Genomic DNA, 22567 nt, shown 5'->3' on the forward strand with positions numbered 1-22567 from the left:
CCGTGTTTTTTAAGTATACGGACTGACACACGCTGTCTCTCTATAGTTTTGAATGTGATCAAACAGCAAATATACTTAACTGTTTGAAAACCAGACAAAACTACAAGGTGGAGGTCTGTAAGAACGGAACATGTCCTAGACTTATTCTTACAGAGTCATACACAGATAGCTTCACTGTGGCCGTGATAACAGACATTACACGGTACTGTGTGAGGAGCGTACACCGCTGTATGGTGTGAAAAAATGCACGCTCAGTACCTCACCAGGACAAAAAAAAAATTTGGATTGATTTTAAAAAAGCAGTTTGCAGAGCAGTGGGAAAACAGAAATGCAGCTATCAGGAAGCCTTATAAGGCAGCCTAGCAACAAACACAGCTGATCCAGCAAAATATAGCCTCCACTTGCACTGCATACACACACAGTGACTGGTGTGTTGTACAGGCAAAATCGCTAGCAGCAGAAGCAGTTTTTGGTGTCTTCTTCCCTGCCTAACGCTCTCCCTACAGAATCAGCAGCAGCAGCAGCTCTCCCTATTCTGAGATCAGCATGAGTAAAATGGCGGTCGGCGTGCACGCCCTTTTATACCCCCTATGACGCCCCCCAAAGCAAGCCAATCACTTGCATGCCCTTCTCAAAGATGGTGGTGACCCCTGTCTATGTCATCACGTTGCCCACAGTGTCCGTTGATCCTGATTGGCTGAAAAAGGGTGGAAAACAAACTTTTGAAATGCGACTTTGCCGCTAAAGTCGCCGAGCTCGTGGCCGACCTCACCCTAGGGTCGGGTTTCGTTTCATGAAACCCGACTTTACCAAAAGTCGGTGACTTTTGAAATTTTTCGACCCATTTCGCTCAACTCTAGTCTTAATATCATCAATGATGTTTTTTATTGACTTTATTTTGACCCTGTGTTTTATTATCTTATCCTTTCATTTCCTTTATATCATCAACTTTGTTTTTAAAGAAATTTTTTTTTTTATATATTTTTACCTATGACGGTATTTAATTTAAATTTCTACTATTTAATTTTCTTCCCAGACCGTCACTGTTTACTACCACAGTGGTTCCATACAGGTCACATTGTCTACTCTTGGTTTCTTCACATTTTCAGTGATTTTATGCCTTGTATCAGTGGCGCCACTGTGTGGTCAATTAGCAGTAATGTTATTCTTCATTCTTCACTCGTTTTTCCTATTCAACGCCCCCACAAAAATAATTTACAATCACTTTTTTTTTTTTATTATTAAGTCTCAACACACAATTTTTAAGCATTTTTATATCACTTATTCCAGAGAGTTTCTTCTTGTTGTTCTTCTCTTTTCTCCACCTAGAAATAAGATATTTGAGACTATTTTTAGCTATTTATACATGGTTTTAACCATTTTCTTCTTATTTTCCAGTTTCACATGTAGCATAGTGGATTAATACCGTGAGTTATATCCTCTGATGCAAGTTCTAATCCACCCCAGGACTCGAGAGCCATTTTTTAATCTTTTTCCTCGTGATCCCCCCCTTGTCTTTTTATTTTTTAATCACGTTTTTTATACTAACACTCTTTTTATGGCATTTTAAACATCATTTTTAATATGGCTGTAATAAAGTTTTATTGTTTTGTATGATTCATGTATATGTATCCATGCTGACGTGTCACCCCACTATTCTTGCCGCCTCCCCTTTTTTAATTTTTTATGCATATATACCCCTGCAATGATCCTCTGTAACATGCCCTGATGAAGTGAGCTGGGACTGGCTCAGGAAACGCGTTGGCAATAAAGATATCTTGAATTCTACCACAGCAGCGCAGTCTCTTATTGCACTACCAGCCTTCTCTTTGTACCAAGTCCTTGGACCTCGTGCAGACTGCTGCAGCTGTTTATGTGATTATAGGTGTTGTGACTCTCACAACCCTATCAGGTGAGCTTAACATTTGCTGTGCACTCATCTACTTTCCATACAGACCTACGCATTGGAAGCGCCCTGTCTCCCCTTTTCTTTTCATACTATCTTTATAGAATCTTTTTTTCTCTCTGTTTCTTTCTCTCTCTGTTCTTTATTTCTTTCCCCTCTTTCTTTCTTTCTCTCTCTGTTATTTCTTTCTTTCTCTCTCTGTTCTTTCTTTCTTTCTCGCTCTGTTCTTTGTTTCTTTCTGTCCTTTCTCTTTCTCTCTGTGTTCTTTCTTTCTTACTTACTTTCTTTCCCTTCTTTCTTTCTTTCTCTCTCTGTTCTTCCTTTCTCTCTCTGTTCTTTCTTTCTTTTCCCTCTTTCTTTCTCTCTCTGTTCTTTCTTTCTTTTCCCTCGTTCTTTCTCTCTCTGTTCTAACTTTCTGTCTCTATTCTTTCTTTCTCTCTCTGTTCTATCTTTCCCCTCTTTCTTCTTTCTCTCTCTGTCTTCTCTCTCTCTGTTCTTTCTTTCTTTCTTTCTCTCCTTTTCTTTCTCTCTCTCTGCTCTTTCTTTTTTCTCTCTCTCTGTTCTTTCTTTTCCTCAGTACCAGCCATTGTGCCCTCAGAACCAGTCAGTGTGATCAGCAGTGCTAAATGGGTGCGATTCCCCGGGGTGTGGATATGGGTATGACTAGTTGTGAAATGGGTGTGGTCAGGGGCGTGGCCTAAAATTTGCCACGGGGCAGAATGGAGATCCTCAATATTAATCTGACCTGATAGTAAAATGACTATAGTTGCCCATAGGATGAATAGTATATACATGATCTCATTTATATGGTACAAATGAGTGGTGCTTATAAGAAAAGGATGTTATACCCATAAATGTTATTGTGACTTACTTGGGCAAGTGGATGACATATCCTATGGGCAGCTATAGTCATTTTGCTATCAGGTCAGATTAATATTAATATTGAGAATCTGAGAGACTAGTAGTACCTTTTTAACACCCCCCCTTTTTTGTTCGTTGGTTATAGGGCACTTCCTTCACTGTGGTACCCCTTTGTTTTTGTTGTTTAACTAATCTGACTTTTTATAATTTTACCTAATAAAGGTTCAATTTTAATATCCACCTTGCTACACAGATAATCTATTTTGTGGTTTGTTCTATTCCTGCTTTATGCTAATTAAGGAATATTATTACTGCAGTGATGTATTTATTTTATTTTTTGAGGATACTGTTTTAAATGGTGGAGGTGGTCCAGTTAATTTGCAGAGGGACACTGTCGCTTTTTTTCTTCATCTGGTGTAGTTTAGAATTTGGGATAAAATTCAGTAATGTGTTCTGCAAGCGGTGCTCTGGATAATTGTGTTATTTCCTGCAGAGATGAGCCCTGGCTGGAAGAAGTGACGCGGTCTGTGCTGGATGAAAGATGAAAAGCAAAGATGAAGGACTTCGCCTAGAGATGTCACTGGTGAGTTAGTGTTACCTGTACACTGACACTATACACTGCATACTATATACAGCGGTCCAGTGTATAAAGTCACCAGTGATCACTGTATTACCTATGCATTATATACAAAGTTCCTGTGTATATTGTCACTGGTGATCACTGTATTACCTGTACACTGACATTGTATACAGAGCTCCTGTGTATAATGTCACCGGTGATCACTGTGTTATCTGTGCACTATGCAATATACAAAGTTCCTGTGTATATTGTCACTGGTGAACACTATATTACCTGTACACTGACACTATAGACAGAGCTCCTGTGTATAATGTCACTGTGATCAATGTATTACCTGTACACAGACACTGCATACTAAGTACAGATCTCCTGTACATAATGGCACTTAAGGTGATATTAATATTTTTTTTTGTTAATGATCAGTATTGTAGTATTCAGTCACTATGTGGTGGTAATATGTTGTCTGGCCATGGTGTGGAATATTTGTTCCTTGTATGTGCTATTATTTGGTCACCATGTGGTGGTAATATGTGGTCTGGTCATGGTGTGGTGGTATTTGTTCCTTGCATGTGGTATTATTCGGTCACTGTAGTGGTAATATGTTGTCTGGACATGGTGTGGTGGCATTTGTTCATTGTATGTGGTATTATTCAGTCACTGTGGTGGTAATATGGTGTCTGGTCATGGTGTGGTATTATTTGGTCACTATGTGGTGATAATATGTGGTCTGTTCATGGTGTGGTGGTAGTTGTCCATTGTATGTGGTATTATTCAGTCACCATGTGGTGGTAATATGTGGTCTGTTCATGGTGTGGTGGTAGTTGTCCCTTGTATGTGGTATTATTCAGTCACCATGTGGTGGTAATATGTGGTCTGGTCATGGTGTGGTGGTATTTGTTCCTTGTATGTGGTATTATTCAGTCACTGTGGTGGTAATATGGTGTCTGTACATGGTGTGGTGGTATTATAGGTCTCTATGTGGTGGTAATATGTTGTCCAGACATTTTGTGGTGGTATTTGTTCCTTTGTATGTGGTATTATAGGTCATTATGTGGTGGTATTATATGGTTTGGTCATGGTATGGCGGTATTTGTCCCTTGTATGTGATATTATTGATAATTTTAAAAATAGAAAAATAAATAAAAATATACCTAAATTGTATTGGATATTTTAACAAATGTTTAACAGGTTAGAGTAGAGTAGGGCCCGGCCAAAAGAGTCTACCTTGTCATGGTGGCGGCTTAAAAAATCTTTTGGCCAAAACAAAATCTGGTGGCTATATGTGTGATCTAGTGATGGGACCTGTTAATGTGTGATTGGTGAGTAGTGCAGTTTTTCCAAGAGAGGGTGGTGGGACTGTGGACAGTTTGAGGGGTGGAAGTAGGGCTGGGGTGGAGCCTGGGTGGAGTCTCAAGGGGGCTTCAAAAATTATACTGCCCCAAAATTCCTAGTAGCAGCCCTATCTGTGTGCACATGGGCAATGTTTGCTCCCTGGAAGGTTCTGAGCTGGGACAAAGCAGGAGGAATCTCCAATGTTCTTACTGCATTTGTTACACTATTACTAAGCACTAATTTATAACATTTATCACCAGTTTTATTCACAAGTAATTTGTGCCATAAAAATGGCCTCAAATCATACACCCTGGGTACTGCCGATATATCCAGGTTGTCTGCCCCCTGTGCTATGGTCCTAAATGCAGAAACACTGCGTTTTTCCACATTTCGTCTTTAATATATATATTTTTTGTTGTTAACAATCTGCTCTGATTATTGGGTCCTTGCTGTATTTTTTCTGATTCCCAGTTTCATGTATTTACGTGTAGATTAAATGCTGGGATTCTGCACTCTAAGCACCACTTTGTGTTTTTTTGGGGGGGCTGCTCTGGAGTGGTGCTTCTAACCTAAGGTCCCTTCCTTGCTCCTATACTCCCTGCTGCCATCTTCACCTTTTGTCAGCGCCATCTTGCGACTGCAGCTTCTGTCTGCGGGAAGTCAGAAGTAACAGAAATATGCTATCAGGCCATGTACGTTCACACGTTCAGTATTTTACCTCAGTATTTGTAAGGCAAAATCAGGAGTGGAATAATCAGAGGAAAAGTATAATAGAAACACGTCACCACTTCTGGATTTCTCACCCACTCCTGGTTTGGCCTTACAAATACTGATGTAAAATACTGACCAAATACTGAACATGTGAGAATGTGGCTTTAGGCTGGTTTCACACATCCTGATATTTCCAGTACCGGAAAAAACGGTACTGGAGATGTCCGTGTGTTTAATTCGTGTGGCAACTGTGTATCGCATCAGTACCACATGAATGGCTGCTGGGGAAGAAGCGCTACAGTAAGCACTGTTCCCTGGCCAGGGGCGCACCTAAAATGAAGCAAGCTGATCACTTCGCCTCAGACGGCATTGAGTCCCTGAAGACAAGTGTAAAGATCAATGTTTCAAATATATTCCTATTTAAAAGTGTATGTATTTTACATGTGCGTCAGGTTAGGTTAGTAAAGAGTAAACCAGATTTATTTGTGCTGATTTTACTATGAGGAGGGCGCCATTTTGCAGTTCACCTCAGGCGGCAGAGAGGCTAGGTTCACATAGTGTACATATTATTATTATTATTATGCATTTATATAGCGCCATCTATTCCATGGCGCTTTACATGTGAAAAGGGGAAATATAGACAAGTATAGTAAACATGTGTAAGACAAGGGACACACAAGTACATAAGGAGAGGGAACCCGGCCCGCAAGGGCTCACAGTCTACAGGGATGGGTGAGGATACAGTAGGAGAGGGTAGAGCAGGTCGTGCTGTGTTTCAGTAGACCGAGGTGCATTGCAGTCTGTAGGCTTGTCTGAACAGGTGAGTCTTCAGGTTCTTCTTAAAGGTTTCCGTTGATGGTGAGAGTCTGATTTGTTGCGGCAGGGAGTTCCAGAGTATGGGGGAAGCACGGGAGAAGTCTTGTATGCGGTTGTGGGAAGAAGAGATAAGGGGGGAGTAGAGAAGGAGATCTTGAGATGATCGAAGGTTGCGTGCGGGTAGGTACCTAGAGACTATGTCACAGATGTATGGAGGAGACAGGTTGTGGATGGCTTTGTATGTCATGGTTACAGTTTTGAATTGGAATGTAAACATTCATATTTTCTCTAGTCACCTTCCATGACAGCATAGGAGGTTGTCTCCACGCCCTAACGGGGGACAGGAAGCACATAGAGGTTAAAAGCCCCTCCCACCTCCTACTTGTCAGTGTCTTTCCTGTCCCCCATGGGGCATAAAGAGGTTTCCAGGTATGCTGCGTGGCCGGCGTCTGCCGTTACCTTGTATCATGTAGCCATGGGCTCTGCCTTCCTCCTCCTTACTGCTCCCATATCCCCGCTCTTGGTGGATTCTGGGACCTTCCTGACCCACCTGCGCCCCCGCTGAGGGTAAAGTGGGCCAGTGATCCCCATGCCGGAGGCTTCCCTGAGCTCTCTGGTCTTTCTTCCTCCTGCATGCGCTGTTCAGTGACCTGGAAGTGATGTTATGAGAGGGCGCATGTCACTTCTGGGCCTTGCGTTCCATGGTGGGACGCATGAAGTTCCGGTTTGGCCCTCTACAGCCTCCGGATCTCCGAACGGTGTGCAGAGCAGGCTGAAGCTAGCAGAAGCTTGCTCAGGACCAGGGGAGGAGGAGGGGAATGACTGTTAGTGCTGAGGGTCGGGTTTATTTCCATATAAACCTGCCAGAAGACACCTCCAGGTAAGGTTTATCCCCTCAGTTATGGAAGGTGTGTCTGCTTCCAGCCCTGCGTCTGCAGAGCCCAGTGCTGCCCCAGCCCCAGTAAGTACTGTGGAAGGGGCGTCCTAGTCCGGGTTTTATGTCAATTATAGTGGGTCCCCCTTAATGATACTTCTCTCCCTTCTCTTCCTAGGGAGACAAGTCTGCCCACAAAAACCTGGACAGAAAAATCCTTAAATGTGCCCTCTGCTTTAAGAAGCTTCCATCAAGAAGGGAAAAGAAGTTATGTCAGGAGTGTACGGATAAGGTGGTTAGGGATGAACATCCCTCACTCCTGGACGAAATACATGCCTTGGTAAAGCAGGAGGTCCAGTCCTCCTTGGCTATCTTTACACCTCCCTCTCCCCCTACTTCTCCACGACCATCCTCCCCTTAGAAGAGGAAGCTGTGTGTTGAGGACTCTGACTCATCCTCCGAGGACTCTTACAGCTCGGCCTCAGGGAAATGGGTGGAATCATCATCCCATAGGCTATCTGAAGCCAGAAAATATTTTTTCTCCACAGAATATATGGATGAATTAATAGGTGCAGTCTGAAACACTATGGGCCTAGAGGAGGAACAGGTCCCCTAAATAGTCCAGGATGAAATGTTTGGAGCGTTGAAGGCAGAGAGGCAAATAGGGTTCCCGGTCCACGAGAACATCATGAACATGATCTCGCAAGAATGGGAGTTTCCGGAAAAGCGCCTGAGCACCCCCTTGGAGCTAAAGCATAGGTTCCCTCTAGAAGGTGAATCTGTTAGCTGGGATGTCCCTAAGGTAGATGTACAGGTGGCGAGAGTGGCCAAGAAAATTGCGCTCCCCTTTGAGGACTCCTCTCAACTTAAAGACCCTATGGATAGGAAGGTGGAGAGCCTCCTGAAAAAATCCTGTGAGACCTCCACTTCTTCGCTTAGAACTAATATAGCTTCGACAAATGTCGCTAGATCCCTTTTTCGATGGATGGATCAGTTGGAGTGTCACATATCCCGAGGGAACTCAAGAGGGGAGTTGTTAGATTCCCTTCAGCTGTTAAAAAATGCAACTGGGTTCCTGGCTGATGCCTCAGCCAAGTCAGTTCGGATTGTTTCCAGGTCCATGGTCCAGTCCAACTCTGCCAGGAGGGCCCTATGGCTTAAAATGTGGAGTGGGGATGTTACGTCAAAAAATAAACTTTGCTTCATCCCTTTTAAAAGTGAACATGTCTTCGGACCAGCCCTCGATGAAATACAGGAAAAGGCGACAGACAAAAAGAAGACTCTCCCTGAGCAGAAACCTGCTAAAAAGCATTTTTTTCGTCCCTCTCTGTTTCAGACCTCTCAAGCCAGAGGTAAAGGGAAGACCAGAAGGTGGAGCTACGCTAAAGGGAAAAGCAGGAACATCCTTGTCCCCCAGCAGCAGCAGCACCAGGACAAACAATGACTCCAATGCCATGGGGGCGATGCTCTCGAGGTTCTTTCTTCAGTGGCTGGCGATTTCCAATTGCCAGTGGGTCCTCAATATTATTAAGGAGGGCCTCCTTATAGAACTCGTGTCCTCCCCTCCTCAGGGACTAAGAGTCAAGTCCCTACCGTACAGGGGAGCTCAAAACCTTTTGATATCAGGTCTCCAGAATTTTATGAGAACAAATGTAATCTCCCCAGTGCCAGCAGAGGAGTGGGGAAGGGGCCACTACTCCTGCCTCTTTATCATGAAAAAACCTTCAGGGGATGCACGCATCATTATAAATCTGAAGGGTTTCAATCGGTACTGTTATGAGTTAATTTTCTCCTTCACCTCTGATGTCTGATGAACTCCCTCTGCTGGTGAAAGGAGGTAGTGAAATTGATCTGGATGGGAAGAACCTGTCATCTGAACTGGTGGAGTGTGAATGGACATCCGGAATTTCTGAGTGGATATAAGGCAGCCGACGCCCTGCAGGGTTGCTGGTGATCCTTTCTGCTCTGAGCTCTGGCATCCAGTTTAGTTCCTGTCTACTAAAAGCTAAGTTTTTTCTCTACTATTTTTCCATGAGATTTTGTCTGTTTACTTAGTGTTTGTGTTCAGCCTGCCCTGGTTGCGACGGGCTGAACTCCATTTTTGTCTCTGATCAGTTGATCTCTTTGCTCTGTCTTCAGAATATACCTGAGTGCTGATATAGTGATTTTGAAGTCTAGTGACTTCAGGGCCTTTTCTATCAGACGTGTTGGACATTATTTTTGGCAGGGTTTTTTTGCGTGATTGCAGCCAGCATCTTTTCTGTCCTTTCCTATCTAGTTAGTTGGGCCCCATTATTTGCTCAACCTGTCTTTCTGTCTGTGTTTGTGTTTTCATCAGTTTTTCACCGACAATACATGTTGGGGGCTGTCTATTGCTTTAGGGTCTGCTCTGGGGCAGTTTAGATTTCCCCTTTCTTTCTTTAGGCTTATTTAGCTCTCCGGTTGTGTCGAGGGGTCTAGGGCACCGTAGGAACCCCCCACGGCTACTGTTAGTTGTGGTGAATAAGATCAGGGGTCTGCAATCCGCTAGCTACCAACCTCTCCGGTTTTCTGGACTTAGCTTGTGTTTTTGTTTTTTCCTCCTCCGGTGACTCATTCATAGCAGAATCACCAGCCATACCGCAGATTCTAGGGTACTCAATAGCAGGAAAAAATTGTAAAAAAAAAAAAAAAGTGTCAGAATTTTTTTTTTTGTGTATATTTTTTCCTCTGTTTCTCTGAGGCCGTAGGGGGAATTTTTTCTCAATGGAGATTAAGCAATTGTCTGATCGTGTGGAGCAGCTCACTGCTGAAGTGCGGGGAATTTCCGCCTATCTTGCTCATTCACATGCTGCTGAACCAAAGATCCCTACTCCTGATGTGTTTTTTGGGGATCGGTCTAAATTTTTGAATTTTAAGAATAACTGTAAATTATTTTTTGCCTTGAAGCCTAACTCATCGGGGAGCTCCGCGCAGCAGGTTAAAATTGTCATCTCTTTGCTGCGCGGCGATCCCCAGGATTGGGCGTTTTCTTTAAAATATGATGATCCTATTCTAACTAATGTGAATGCATTTTTTCAAGCCTTGGGGTTGTTGTATGATGAACCTAATGCTATTGATCAGGCTGAAAAGGCCCTGTAGGCATTGAGCCAGGGTCAGGATTCTGCAGAGTTGTACTATCAAAAATTCTGAAAGTGGGCGGTCCTTACTACCTGGAATGATGGTGCCTTGGCAGCTCTCTTTCGGAAGGGTTTGCCAGAAACCGTAAAAGATACTATGGTGGGATTTCCTGTTCCCTCTGGTCTTGACAATTCTATGTCATTAGCCATTCAGGTTGATCGGCGTTTGCGTGAACGCAAGACTGCACAAAAGGTGTTGCCACCTGTTGAGCAAATGTCTGAACCTATGCAATGTGATAGAGTTTTGTCTAGGGCGCAACATCAGGAGTTCAGAAGACGTAATAAGCTGTGTTTTTCTTGTGGAGATGCCTCTCATGTTATTTCTGTCTGCCCTAAACGAGAGAAACGTTTTGCACACACCTTTGCTGTGGGTGGTGTTCAACCTAAGTTTCTTCTGGCAATTACTCTGATCTGCTCCCTGTCCACATTTTCCTCTAAGGCTTTTGTGGATTCGGGAGCAGCTCTGAACCTGATGGACTTGGATTTTGCTAAACATTGTGGGTTTCCTATGACACCTCTGCGGATGCCTATCCCTTTGAGGGGTATTGATGCTACTCCTTTGGCGAAGAATAAACCTCAGTTTTGGACCCAGGTGGTAATGCGGGTCGCCCCAGACCATCAATAAAATTGCAGATTTTTGGTGTTGCATAATTTGCATGATACCATTGTTCTGGGGTTTCCCTGGTTGCAAATAACTAATCCAGTTTTGGATTGGAAATCTTTGTCTGTGGTGAGTTGGGGTTGTCGGTGTGCCCTTATTGATGCTCCTGTTTTCTCCACCTCTCCCCAGTCGCGTGATGTTCCTGACTATTTGGCTGATTTTTATGATGTATTTAGTGAGAATGAGTCTGCGTCTTTGCCTCCTCATAGGAGTTATGACTGTGCAATTGAGCTGAGCCCTGGGTGTAAATTTCCCAAGGGTCGACTTTTCAATTTATCTGTACCCGAGCACGAGGCTATGCGATCCTATATTAAGGAGTCGTTGGTGAAGGGTCATATTAGACCATCCTCTTCACCCTTAGGTGCTGTTTTTTTTCGTGGCCAAGAAAGATGGTTCATTAAGGCCTTGTATTGACTATCGTTCCCTCAACAAAATTACTGTTAAATATCAGTATCCGTTACCCCTGATTTCTGATCTATTCTCCAGAGATAAAGGTGCTTGCTGGTTTACCAAGCTTGACCTCAGGGGGGCGTATAATCTTATTCGCATTAAACATGGGGATGAATGGAAGACGGCGTTTAATACTCCAGAGGGACATTTTGAGTACCTGGTGATGCCTTTTGGACTCACTAATGCCCCTTCTGTCTTCCAGTGCTTCATGAATTATATTTTCCGAGATTTTGTGGATAAATTTTTGATCATCTATTTGGATGATATTTTGATCTTTTCCAGGGATTGGGACTCTCATGTGGAACATGTTCGGACTGTGTTCCGGATTTTGAGGGAGAATTCCCTGTATGTCAAGGGATCGAAATGCCTTTTTGGGGTACAGAGGATTTCATTTTTGGGATTTATTTTGTCTCCGTCAACTATTGAAATGTACCCGGCCAAGGTACAGGCCATTTATGATTGGGTTCAGCCCACTTCTTTGAAGGCCCTCCAGAAGTTTTTGGGTTTTGCTAATTTTTATCGTAAATTTATAGCTAATTTTTCTGGTATTGCCAAACCATTGACTGATTTGACTAAGAAGGGTGCTGATGTGCTGAATTGGTCTCCGGAGGCTGTTTCTTTCAGGAGCTGAAGCAAAGGTTCACTTCTGCTCCGGTCTTGCGGCAACCTGATGTCTCACTCCCGTTTCAGGTAGAGGTGGACGCTCCTGAGATTGGTGCAGGAGCTGTTTTGTCCCAAAAAGATCCTGTAACATCTAAAATGAATCCCTGTGCTTTCTTTTCCCGAAAGTTCTCCCCATCCGAACGTAACTATGATGTGGGGAATCGGAAACTGTTAGCCATGAAATGGGCATTTGAGGAGTGGAGACATTGGTTGGAGGGAGCTAAACATCAAGTCGTGGTCCTTACTGACCACAAGAATTTGATTTACCTGGAGTTGGCCAAACGCTTGAATCCTAGACAGGCTAGGTGGGCCTTGTTTTTCACACGTTTTGATTTTGTGGTCTCTTTTCTTCCAGGCACTAAGAATGTCAAGGCAGACGCCCTCTCTAGGAGTTTCTTTGCTGATTCTCCTATTGTGACCAAGCCTGTTACCATCTTAGGTGAGGGGGTAGTTCTTTCTGCCATCTCGCCCGATTTGAGACGTGCTCTGGAAGAGTTTCAGGAGGACAAACCTGAGCGTTGTCCCATTGGAAAATTGTATGTTCCTGACCAGTGGAGGAAGAGAGTAATGTCTGAAGTTCATTGCTCCTCATTGGCTGGTCATCCAGGTATTTTTGGTACTAGAGATTTGGTGAGTCGGTCTTTTTGGTGGCCCGCCTTGTCTCGTGATGTCAGGAACTTTGTGCAGTCCTGTGGGATTTGCTCCCGGTCTAAACATTGTTCTCGCTCTAGTGGGTTGTTGATGCCTTTGCCGGTGCCCAGGAGGCCATGGACCCATATTTCGATGGATTTTATCTCTGATATGCCTGTCTCTCAGAGAATGACTGTTATTTGGGTGATTTGTGATAGATTCTCTAAGATGGTCCATCTTGTACCACTCCCTAAGTTGCCATCTTCCTCAGAGTTGGTGCCCTTGTTTTTGCAACAGGTGGTTCGCTTGCACGGGATTCCTGAGAACATTGTGTCTGACAGAGGAGTTCAGTTTGTTTCTAGATTTTGGAGGACTTTCTGTTCCAAGCTGGGAATTCAGTTGTCCTTCTCCTCTGCGTTTCACCCTCAGACCAATGGGCAGACAGAGAGAACAAACCAGACTTTGGAGTCGTATTTGAGATGTTTTATTTCTGCTTATCAGGATGATTGAGTTTCATTTTTGCCCTTGGCTGAATTTGCTTTAAATAATAGAGCTAGTTCTGCCACTTTGATGTCACCTTTTTTTTGTAACTTTGGGTTTCATCCTCGATTCTCTTCAGGGCAGGTGGAGTTTTCTGCCTGCCCAGGTGTTGATAATGTGGTGGAGAGAATGCACCAGATCTAGGACCAAGTGGTGGATAAGTTGACTCTCTCCCAGGAAGAGGCCCAATGGTTTTCCAACCGGCATAGGACCATTGGTCCCCGGTTTAAGGTGGGTGATATGGTTTGGTTGTCATCAAAGAATATCTCTATGAAGGTGACTTCTCCAAAGTTTAAACCTAGATTTATTGGACCTTAAAAGATTTTGGAGATTCTTTATCCAGTCTCTTTTCGATTGGCTCTTCCTGTTACATTCAAGATCCATAACGTGTTTCATAAGTCTCTGTTAAAGAGGTTTGTTGAGCCAGTAGTTCCTGTGGTGGCACCTCCTGACCCTGTATTGGTTGAAGATAATGTGGAATATGAGGTTGAGAAGATACTAGACTCTCGTCTGGCTAGACGGAAACTCCAGTATTTGCTTAAATGGAAGGGTTATGGCCAGGAGGATAATTCTTGGGTCTCTGCATCCAATATTCATGCCGAAAGATTGGTTCGTGCTTTTCATCGGGCCCATCCTGATCGCCCTGGTGGCGTGGATGAGGGTTCGGTGACCCCTTCCCAAGGGGGAGGTACTGTTATGAGTTCATTTTCTCCTTCACCTCTGATGTCTGATGAACTCCCTCTGCTGGTGAAATGAGTTAGTGAAATTGATCTAGATGGGAAGAACCTGTCATCCGAAAAGGTGGAGTGTGATTGGACATCCGGAATTTCTGAATGGATATAAGGCAGCCGACGCCCTGCAGGGTTGCTGGTGATCCTTTCTGCTCTGAGCTCTGGCATCCAGTTTAGTTCCTGTCTACTAAAAGCTAAGTTTTTTCTCTGCTATTTTTCCATGACATTTTGTCTGTTTACTTAGTGTTTGTGTTCAGCCTGCCCTGGTCAGTTGATCTCTTTGCTCTGTCTTCAGAATATACCTGAGTGCTGATATAGTGATTTTGAACTCTAGTGACTTCAGGGCCTTTTCTTTCAGACGTGTTGGACATTATTTTTGGCAGGGTTTTTTTGCGTGATTGCAGCCAGCATCTTTTCTGTCCTTTCCTATCTAGTTAGTTGGGCCCCATCATTTGCTCAGCCTGTCTTTCTGTCTGTGTTTGTGTTTTCATCTGTTTTTCACCGACAATACATGTTGGGGGCTGTCTATTGCTTTGGGGTCTGCTCTGGGGCAGTTAAGATTTCCACTTTCTTTCTTTAGGCTTATTTAGCTCTCCGGTTGTGTCGAGGGGTCTAGGGCACCGTAGGAACCCCCCACGGCTACTGTTAGTTGTGGTGAATAGGATCAGGGGTCTGCAATCCGCTAGCTACCAACCTCTCCGGTTTTCTGGACTTAGCTTGTGTTTTTGTTTTTTCCTCCTCCGGTGACTCATTCATAACACGGTACGTGGTGTACAGAAGATTTAAGATGGAGTCAGTGAGGTCAGCAATTCCACTGATAGGATCCCATTTTGGCAACCATAGACCTGAAGGATGCCTACTTTCACGTCCCCATTCACCCTTGCCACAGGAGGTATTCAAGGTTTGCGGTACTGCAAAACCAGCAGGTGAAGCATTACCAGTACAACATGCTCCTCTTTGGACTCCTCAGCGTCGAGAGTGTTCTCAAGAATTATGTCAGAGGCAGTGACCTACATCCCAGGGCAGGGCATCTGTATTCTACCATACCTGGACTATCTACTAATTATAGCTCAGTCTGCTCAAACACTCAGGGGTCATGTACTGAGGTCACTAGACATTCTACAGTCCCTGGGGAGGATTCCGAATCTGAAGAAATCGGAGCTCCAACCCTCCACAACAAGAAGCTTTCTGGGAGTGATTCTAGACTGAGAAAAGCAGATGTCCTTCCTCCCAGAGGATCATCGTCTAAGCTTGATGACCAAAATATCCGAGTTCAGGGAACAAAGGTCTCCTACCCTCTGGGCAGCAATGTCTGTCCTAGGCTCCATGACTGCCTGCATCCAGTCGTTACCTTGGGCTCAGTCAGGCCCACTCCAGGACCTTACATGCCCTCATTCTCAAAGGCTGGAATGGAGTCTTCAACTCTCTAAACAGGAGGGTTCAGATCCCGGGCAGGGTAAAGGCATCCATGGCTTGGTGGTTGAACCCCAAAAATCTTCAAAAAGGTGTAGCCTGCCTGATCTCAGTCATCCCTGATTAAGGTAACAACCAACGCCAGCAAGAGGGGGTGGAGGGTGAAGTATTACATACCCCTTTTCAGGGACACTGGAGTCTGGAGACGAGCTCCAGATCATCCAGTTTCAGGGAGTTGAAGGCGGAAGAGGAGACCCCTTTTGCAGTAAGCAACAAGGTCACTGGTTATCATGTCAAAGTATATTCAGACAACCTCACCACTGTAGCTCACCTCAAACATCATGGGAGCACAAGATTTAACAGTTTAAAGAGCATATCAAACCAAATATTTTGCTGGGCCGAAAAACATCTCCTCTCTCTGACAGCTGTCCATCTGAAGCGGTCCTCCAATCTTCAAGCAGACTACCTGAGCTGGCAGGACATACAACCAGGATAATGGAGCCTGAATCACGGAATCATCCATATGCTAGTAGCAAGATGGGGTCTACCAAAGATCGATCTGTTCGCCTCAGGGCAAAATTTGCAGCTCGAGAATTACTTCTCACTGAATCCCAGGGACAAATCCAAAGGGGTAGACACCTTCGCTCAAAAGTGGAACTTCCAGCTGGCTTATGCATTCCCTCCAATTCCGATGCTAACAAGAACTCTTCAACAGATCCAGGAAGATCAAGTTCCAACCATCCTGGTCGTTCTGATGTGGCCCAAAAGGAGCTGGTTCGACCTTGTAATCAATCTCCGGGTGGAAGGTCCAATCCAGCTACCTCCAAATGCAGATCTACTCTCACAGGCTACTTTGCATCATCCAGATCCTCAGAAGAGGTTAGCTACTTGGCTGCTGAAGCCCAGGTACTGCATGCACAGGGTCTGTCGGACAAAGTACCGTATATATTCGAGAATAAGCCGATTTTTTTCAGCCCAATTTTTAAGACTGAAAGTGCCCTCTCTCGGCTTATACTCGAGTCATATACCCGGGTGTCAGCGGGGAAGGGGAGCACAGGTGTCAGATCATAATCACCCCCTCCTGGCACAGTCTCTGCAGCCCCTGCTTCTCCGATGGTCTCCAGCGCCTGTGTTTAGCAGCCACGTGGTACCGCTCATTAAAGTAATGAATATGCACATATTCATGACTTTAATCAGCGGTACCACGTGACCGCTTAACACTGGAAGAGCTGCGGCGCCGCAGACCATGCAAGAAGCAGGGGCTGAAGAGATGCGCCAGGAGGGGGTGAGTATGATGGGGAGGACAGGGGGAGCCATGACTGTCAGTGACTGTTCAGGCAGAGGGTGCACACTAACTACATCATTGCGCCCTCTGACCTGAACGTCACAGCCAGAGGACGTGTAGGACAGAGCTGCATGCAGCGGTGGAATGGGGACAGGTGAATAACGTAGGTGCAGGGGCCCTGAACCAGCGGCGACACCGGCACCTGGCCCCCATAGCGCGCCGGTGTCCCCGCCTGTTCAGGACACCGGCACCTGGCTCCCAGCTACTAGAGGTGAGTATGTAATTTTTTTTATTAGCAGCAGCAGCATTTGGGACCTATTCTATGGAGCATCTCATGGGGCCATAACCTTTATGGAGCATCTTATGGGGCCATAACCTTTATGGAGCAGCATATGGGGCATATTATTCTATGGAGCATCTTATGGGGCCATTATTAACCTTTGTGCAGCATTATCTGGGGCACATTTTGTATGGAGCATCTTATGGGGCCGTCATGAACTGTATGGAGCATTATATGGGGCTCTAGATTCAATATGGAAATTCAAAAAACATTTAACCTACTGATGTCTCAATTAATTTTACTTCTATTGGTATCTATTTTTATTTTTGAAATTTACCAGTAGCTGCTGAATTTTCCACCCTTGGATTATACGCGAGTCAATAAGTTTTCCCAGTTTTTTGTGGCAAAATTAGGGGCCTCGGCTTATACTCGGGTCGGCTTATATTCGAGCATATACAGTAATTGCGACCTTACAGATGTCCACAAAGCCAGTCACCAATGCAATATACAACAAAGTATGGAAAAAAATTTCATCCTGGTGCATGCCTAATACACTAGACCCTTTCCACCCCAACATATCACAAATTCTGGAGTTTTTACAGAAGGGGTTAGAGCTAGTCCTTAGGCCTAGTACCTTAAAAGTTCAGGTTTCTGCCCTAAGTTCAGTGTTTGACCAAGACTTAGCCAACCAACGTTGGATTAAAAGGTTCATGGTGTCAACCCTTAGATGATATCCCAGGAAATAGCCTGTCATCCCCTCATGGGATGTAAATGTAGTCCTCAAGGACCCCACACAGCCACCATTTGAACCTCTATCCTCCTGTACCCCTCAGTTTCTTTCTTTCAAAGCAGTTTTCCTAATAGCTATTACCATGGCAAGGCGCATAGGGGATCTGTAGGCACTGTCCATAAGGTAACCTTATTTAATAATCAGAGGCGATTGTTTAGTTATCCATCTTGATTCATCCTTTCTGCCCAAGGTTATGTCTGACTTCCACTTGTCATGATCCAGGACGGGGTTTCGCTTTGGCCCGTCCTGATCAGACTGGGGGTTAATTGTTCTGCCTCTCTCTGGCAGAGGGCGGCTATTTAATGCTCACTGGACCTAGGTTCGGTGTCAGTTATACTCCTGCCCTAGGCTGAGCTAGTTGACCTTGTGCTTACGTGTGCCTTGTGCCTGATATCTTGCTTGCTTGTTTGGTTTTGATCCGGTTCTGTCCTTGTTGCGAGTTCTGCCTGTCCCACTTGTACTGCGCTACCTCTCGTGTATGACTCTCTGCTTGTGACCCGACTTCTCTCTGCTCGTCCCATTGGTACCACGTCGCCCTCTTGTGTATGACCTTTGGCTTTGTCTGACCACCCGTCTGTTTGTCCCTCCTGTGCCTCGTTTGCCCGTACTGTGTGGGCGCAACCTACGTTTTGCCTGACTGAGTTGTTGTATGGTGTCCTGTCATACCTGAAAGCAGGACGCTAAGCCCCTCCCCCTTGCAGTCACATGACCATAGGTCCTGTGCCAGCTTGCTAACTTCAGCGTCCACAGGTCCTGTGCATCTTTACTTTCCGGCGCTGACAGGATCCTGACACCGATAATTTGAAGCACGCATTGTCACCTCTGCCGCCCTGCTCCACAGGTATCTTTTAGCACTGTTGCTGCACTCAGGACACACGCACTGGCTCAGTGAGCGAGTGTAGTGCGGTGTTCCTGACATTATAACTGACCAATACCATTTTTTTTCTCTGCTCCCCTTCTCCTGTGTATGTGATGGATCCTATGCACGCTCTTTCTGAGCAGGTAAAGCAGCTGACTCGGATGTCTCAGAAACTCCTTGGAGAATAAAGAGTCCTGGCTCAGTCTCAGCAGCTGATCGCTGACATTGTGCAGGGGGTATTCTAATTGGGGGCTCGGGATGTTACATTAGTTTCCCCTGAGTTTCCGGTTAAGTTACCAGATACCTTTTCTGGAGATAAAAAGAAATTCAGAGTTTTCAAGGAGGGCTGCAAGCTTTTTTTTTCATTGAGACCACACTCTTCTGGGGATGAAGGTCAGAGAGTGAGGGTCATTATGTCTCTGTTAAGGGGAGCCCCCCAAGCTTGGGCTTTCTTACTTTCGACCACGGCCCCTGAGCGTATGAATGTGGATGCATTTTTTGAAGCCCTGGGGCATATTTATGATGAGCCTGATCGAATGCGTATGGCTGAGGACATGGTGATGAGTGTGTGCCAGGGGAAGCACACAGCCGAGTGGTTTTGCTCAGAGTTCTGATGCTGGGCAGCTGAGGTCTGCTGGAATGACGCTGCCCTCCGGGGTTTGTTCCGTAGAGGCCTGTCTGAACATCTGAAAGATGCCTTGGCTCTCCACCCTCCGCCTGAATCCCTGGAGGAGGCTATGACACAGGCCGTCCGAATGGATCGCAGGCTACGGGCGAGGGGAATGATGCAAATTGAGAGACCATTATTCTCCCAAGGAAGGGAAGCCAGTCATACATTGTAAGTCACAGAGATGGGAACCATCGACCTCAAAGAAAATGAAAGGAGACAACGGCGCATGTGAAAATGCTGTTTTCACTGTGGCGATTCTGGACATTGGAAAAAGGATTGCCCCTCCGGTCCACTGACCAACAAGCGACTGAGCCCGGGTGATTGTCATGGAGGTCACCCAGGCTCTCAGGCACCCTTTTCTGCCTTCTCTAAAATGTTGTTGCAAGTGGAACTTTGTTGTGGGAGTGTCTCTACAGCCACTTCTGCCTTCGTGGATTGCGGTTCATCATTGAAATTTATTGACTCAGACTTGGTGGCCAGGTGTAAGTTAGGGACAGTTAGGTTGGAGACTCTTATTCACATTGTTGCCATTGACAAAACACCACTGGTTAAGAATAACGTTATGTTTCGCACTGAAGAGTTTCTCCCTAAAGTGAGTTCCTTACACCAGGAATACATTTCATGTTTTGTGATGGACAACCTGCCTGCGGGACTAGTGTTAGGGTTCCCCTGGTTACAATTGCATTATCTTGTAATTAATTGGGAATATCGGGACATTGTTAAATGGGGTCCCTATTGTTCTGAAAAATGTCTTGTTACGGTGTCTGTGTCGTCCGTGGGTCTGGAAGGTATTCCGGAGTGCCTGAAAGACTATACGGACGTTTTCTCCAAAAAAGAGGCTAAGGTTTTACCACCACACCACCCATTTGATTGTGCTGTTGACCTGGTTCCAGGTGCTAAATTGCCCAAAGCCCGCTTGTATAACCTTTCGGGTCCAGAACGGGCCGCGATGAAAGAATATATTTCTGAGAGTCTCCGTAAGGGACACATTCGTCCTTCTGTTTCTCACGTAGCGGCGGGGTTCTTTTTTGTAAAGAAAAAAGACGGTGGTTTACGCCCATACCTCGATTTTCGTGAGTTAAATAAGATAACTGTGAGGAATACGTGTCCCCTTCCACTTATTCCTGATTTATACAAGCAGTTGTCCGGAGCTAAGTGGTTTTCTAAGTTAGATCTACGGGGAGCGTATAACCTTATCCGAGTCCGGGATGGAGATGAGTGGAAAACCGCTTTTCTCACTACTGAAGGGTTGTTTGAAAATTTGGTCATGCCTTTCGGTCTGACCAATGCTCCAGTGGTTTTCCAAAATTTCATTAATCATGTGTTCTCTGATTTCATTGGACGTTTTATGGTGGTATATTTGGATGACATATTGATCTACTCTCCTGATAAACAGGCTCACATTGGTCATGTTCGGGCAGTTCTCCAAAGGCTCCGGGAGAACTGTCTCTTTGCTAAATTAGAAAAATGCTTATTTTTTGTCCAGGAACTGTCTTTTCTGGGGTTCATTGTGTCTGCTGAAGGGTATCGCATGGATCCTAATAAGGTGCAGGCCATTGTCGAGTGGGTTCAGCCTTGTGATTTGAAGGCTCTGCAGCATTTCCTAGGATTCGCCAATTACTACCGTAAATTTATAAGGGGGTTCTCATAGGTGGTTACACCCCTCACAGACATGACTCAAAAGGGGGCCGATATCAAGAATTGGTCAACCGCAGCGGTAGCGGCGTTTCAGTTTTTAAAAAAATGTTTCATGTCTGCCCCGGTTCTTATTCAACCGGACCCGTCGGAACCATTTACTGTTGAGGTAGACCCCTCAGAGGTGGGGGTGGGGGCGGTATTGTCCCAGGGACCTGCCACTTTGACCAATTTGAGACCTTGCGCCTTTTTCTCAAAGAAGTTCTACCCTGCGGAGAGAAACTATGATGTGGGGAATCGACAACTTCTGGCCGTAAAGTTGGCCTTTGAAGAATGGAGGCATTTTTTGGAGGAGGCTGTCCATCCTATAACAGTAATTATGGACCACAAAAACCTAGCTTACATTGAGTCAGATAAAAGGTTGACTCCCAGACAGGCTAGATGGTCACTTTTTTTTTCCCGGTTCAACTTCTCGATCACTTTTCGGCCAGGATCTAAAAATGTCAGAGCGGATGCCTTGTCACGCAGTCTAGATCCGGCGTCCCCCCCCGGAACCTCCATCCTCCATTCTTCAGCCTGGGGTGGTGGTGGCAGAGATTTCTAATATGTTGGAACGGGAGATTCCGGAGGCTAAGTCTCTGGCACCTCCGATTAAGCCGGTGGATAAGCTTTTCGTGCCAGCTCAGTTTCGACTCAAGGTCCTCCGGGAGTTCCATGACTCAGTTCTGGGTGGACATCCAGGGATCTCAGCTACCCGGAAGGCCATTGCTAGAGTATTCTGGTGGTCTGCTTTAGCCTCTGATGTTGGGGAATATGTGTCTGCTTGTGATGTTTGTGCCCGTGCAAAAACCCCCCATAACCGGCCGGCCAGGAAATTGGTACCACTGCCAATTCCTAAGAAACCATGGACTCATTTGTCCATGGATTTCATCACCAACCTTCCCTCCTCCAAGGGTAATACCATCGTTTGGGTTGTGGTGGACAGGTTTAGTAAGCAGGCACATTTTGTACCTTTGACAGCTCTACCTAATGCGGAAACGTTGCCCAGATTGTTCGTTGAGCATGTGGTGCAGTTGCATGGGGTACCCTTGAATGTGGTGTCTGATAGAGGAGTGCAATTTGTTTCCAGATTTTGGAGGCCTTTTTGCAAGAGGTTGGGTATTGGTCTGTCCTTTTCATCCGCTTATCATCCTGAGAGTAATGGGCAGACCGAGCGGACCAATCAGTCTCTGGAGCAAATTTTGTGTTGCTTGACCTCAGCCCGACAGGATGATTGGTGTTCTGTGTTACCGTTGGCCGAGTTTGCATTTAACAACCGCATTAACCAGTCTACGGGTACATCTCCCTTTTTCTGCAATTATGGGTTTCATCCTCATTTTGGAGAATTTTCCCGTTTGAATTCTGGGTGTCCTGGGGCGGATGAGACAATCCAGCGGTTGGGGTTGGGGGAGGTATGGCGGGAGGTCCAGAGTAACATTGTGAAGGCCCAGGACAAATTTAAGTTTTTTGCGGACAAAAAATGATCCGCGGGACCGGTGTTTCAGATTGGGATAAGGTATGGTTGTCCACCAAGAATATAAAGCTCAAGGTCCCCTCTGCGAAGCTTGGACCCAAGTTTATAAGTCCCTATGTAATTACCGAAGCAGTTAACCCGGTGGCTTTTCGGTTGTGGCTCCCGCCATCTCTGCGGATCCAAAATGTTTTCCATAAGGCCCTTTTGAA

General features: G+C 45.3%; 1 protein-coding gene across 1 annotated transcript in view; it reads left to right on the top strand.

The window, feature by feature from the left end:
• The first annotated feature begins 3257 nt into the window (after window positions 1-3257).
• Window positions 3258-22567, top strand: part of LOC141101095 (uncharacterized) — a 159480-nt gene continuing 140170 nt past the window's right edge. Inside the window, exon 1 of the mRNA XM_073589927.1 lies at window positions 3258-3350. The gene's annotated coding sequence lies outside the window, so the exon portion shown is untranslated. The remainder of the gene's footprint in view (window positions 3351-22567) is intronic.

Source organism: Dendrobates tinctorius, unplaced genomic scaffold, assembly GCF_039654945.1.
Source record: "Dendrobates tinctorius isolate UK_male_01 unplaced genomic scaffold, ASM3965494v1 ptg000114l, whole genome shotgun sequence".
NCBI lineage: Eukaryota > Metazoa > Chordata > Amphibia > Anura > Dendrobatidae > Dendrobates > Dendrobates tinctorius.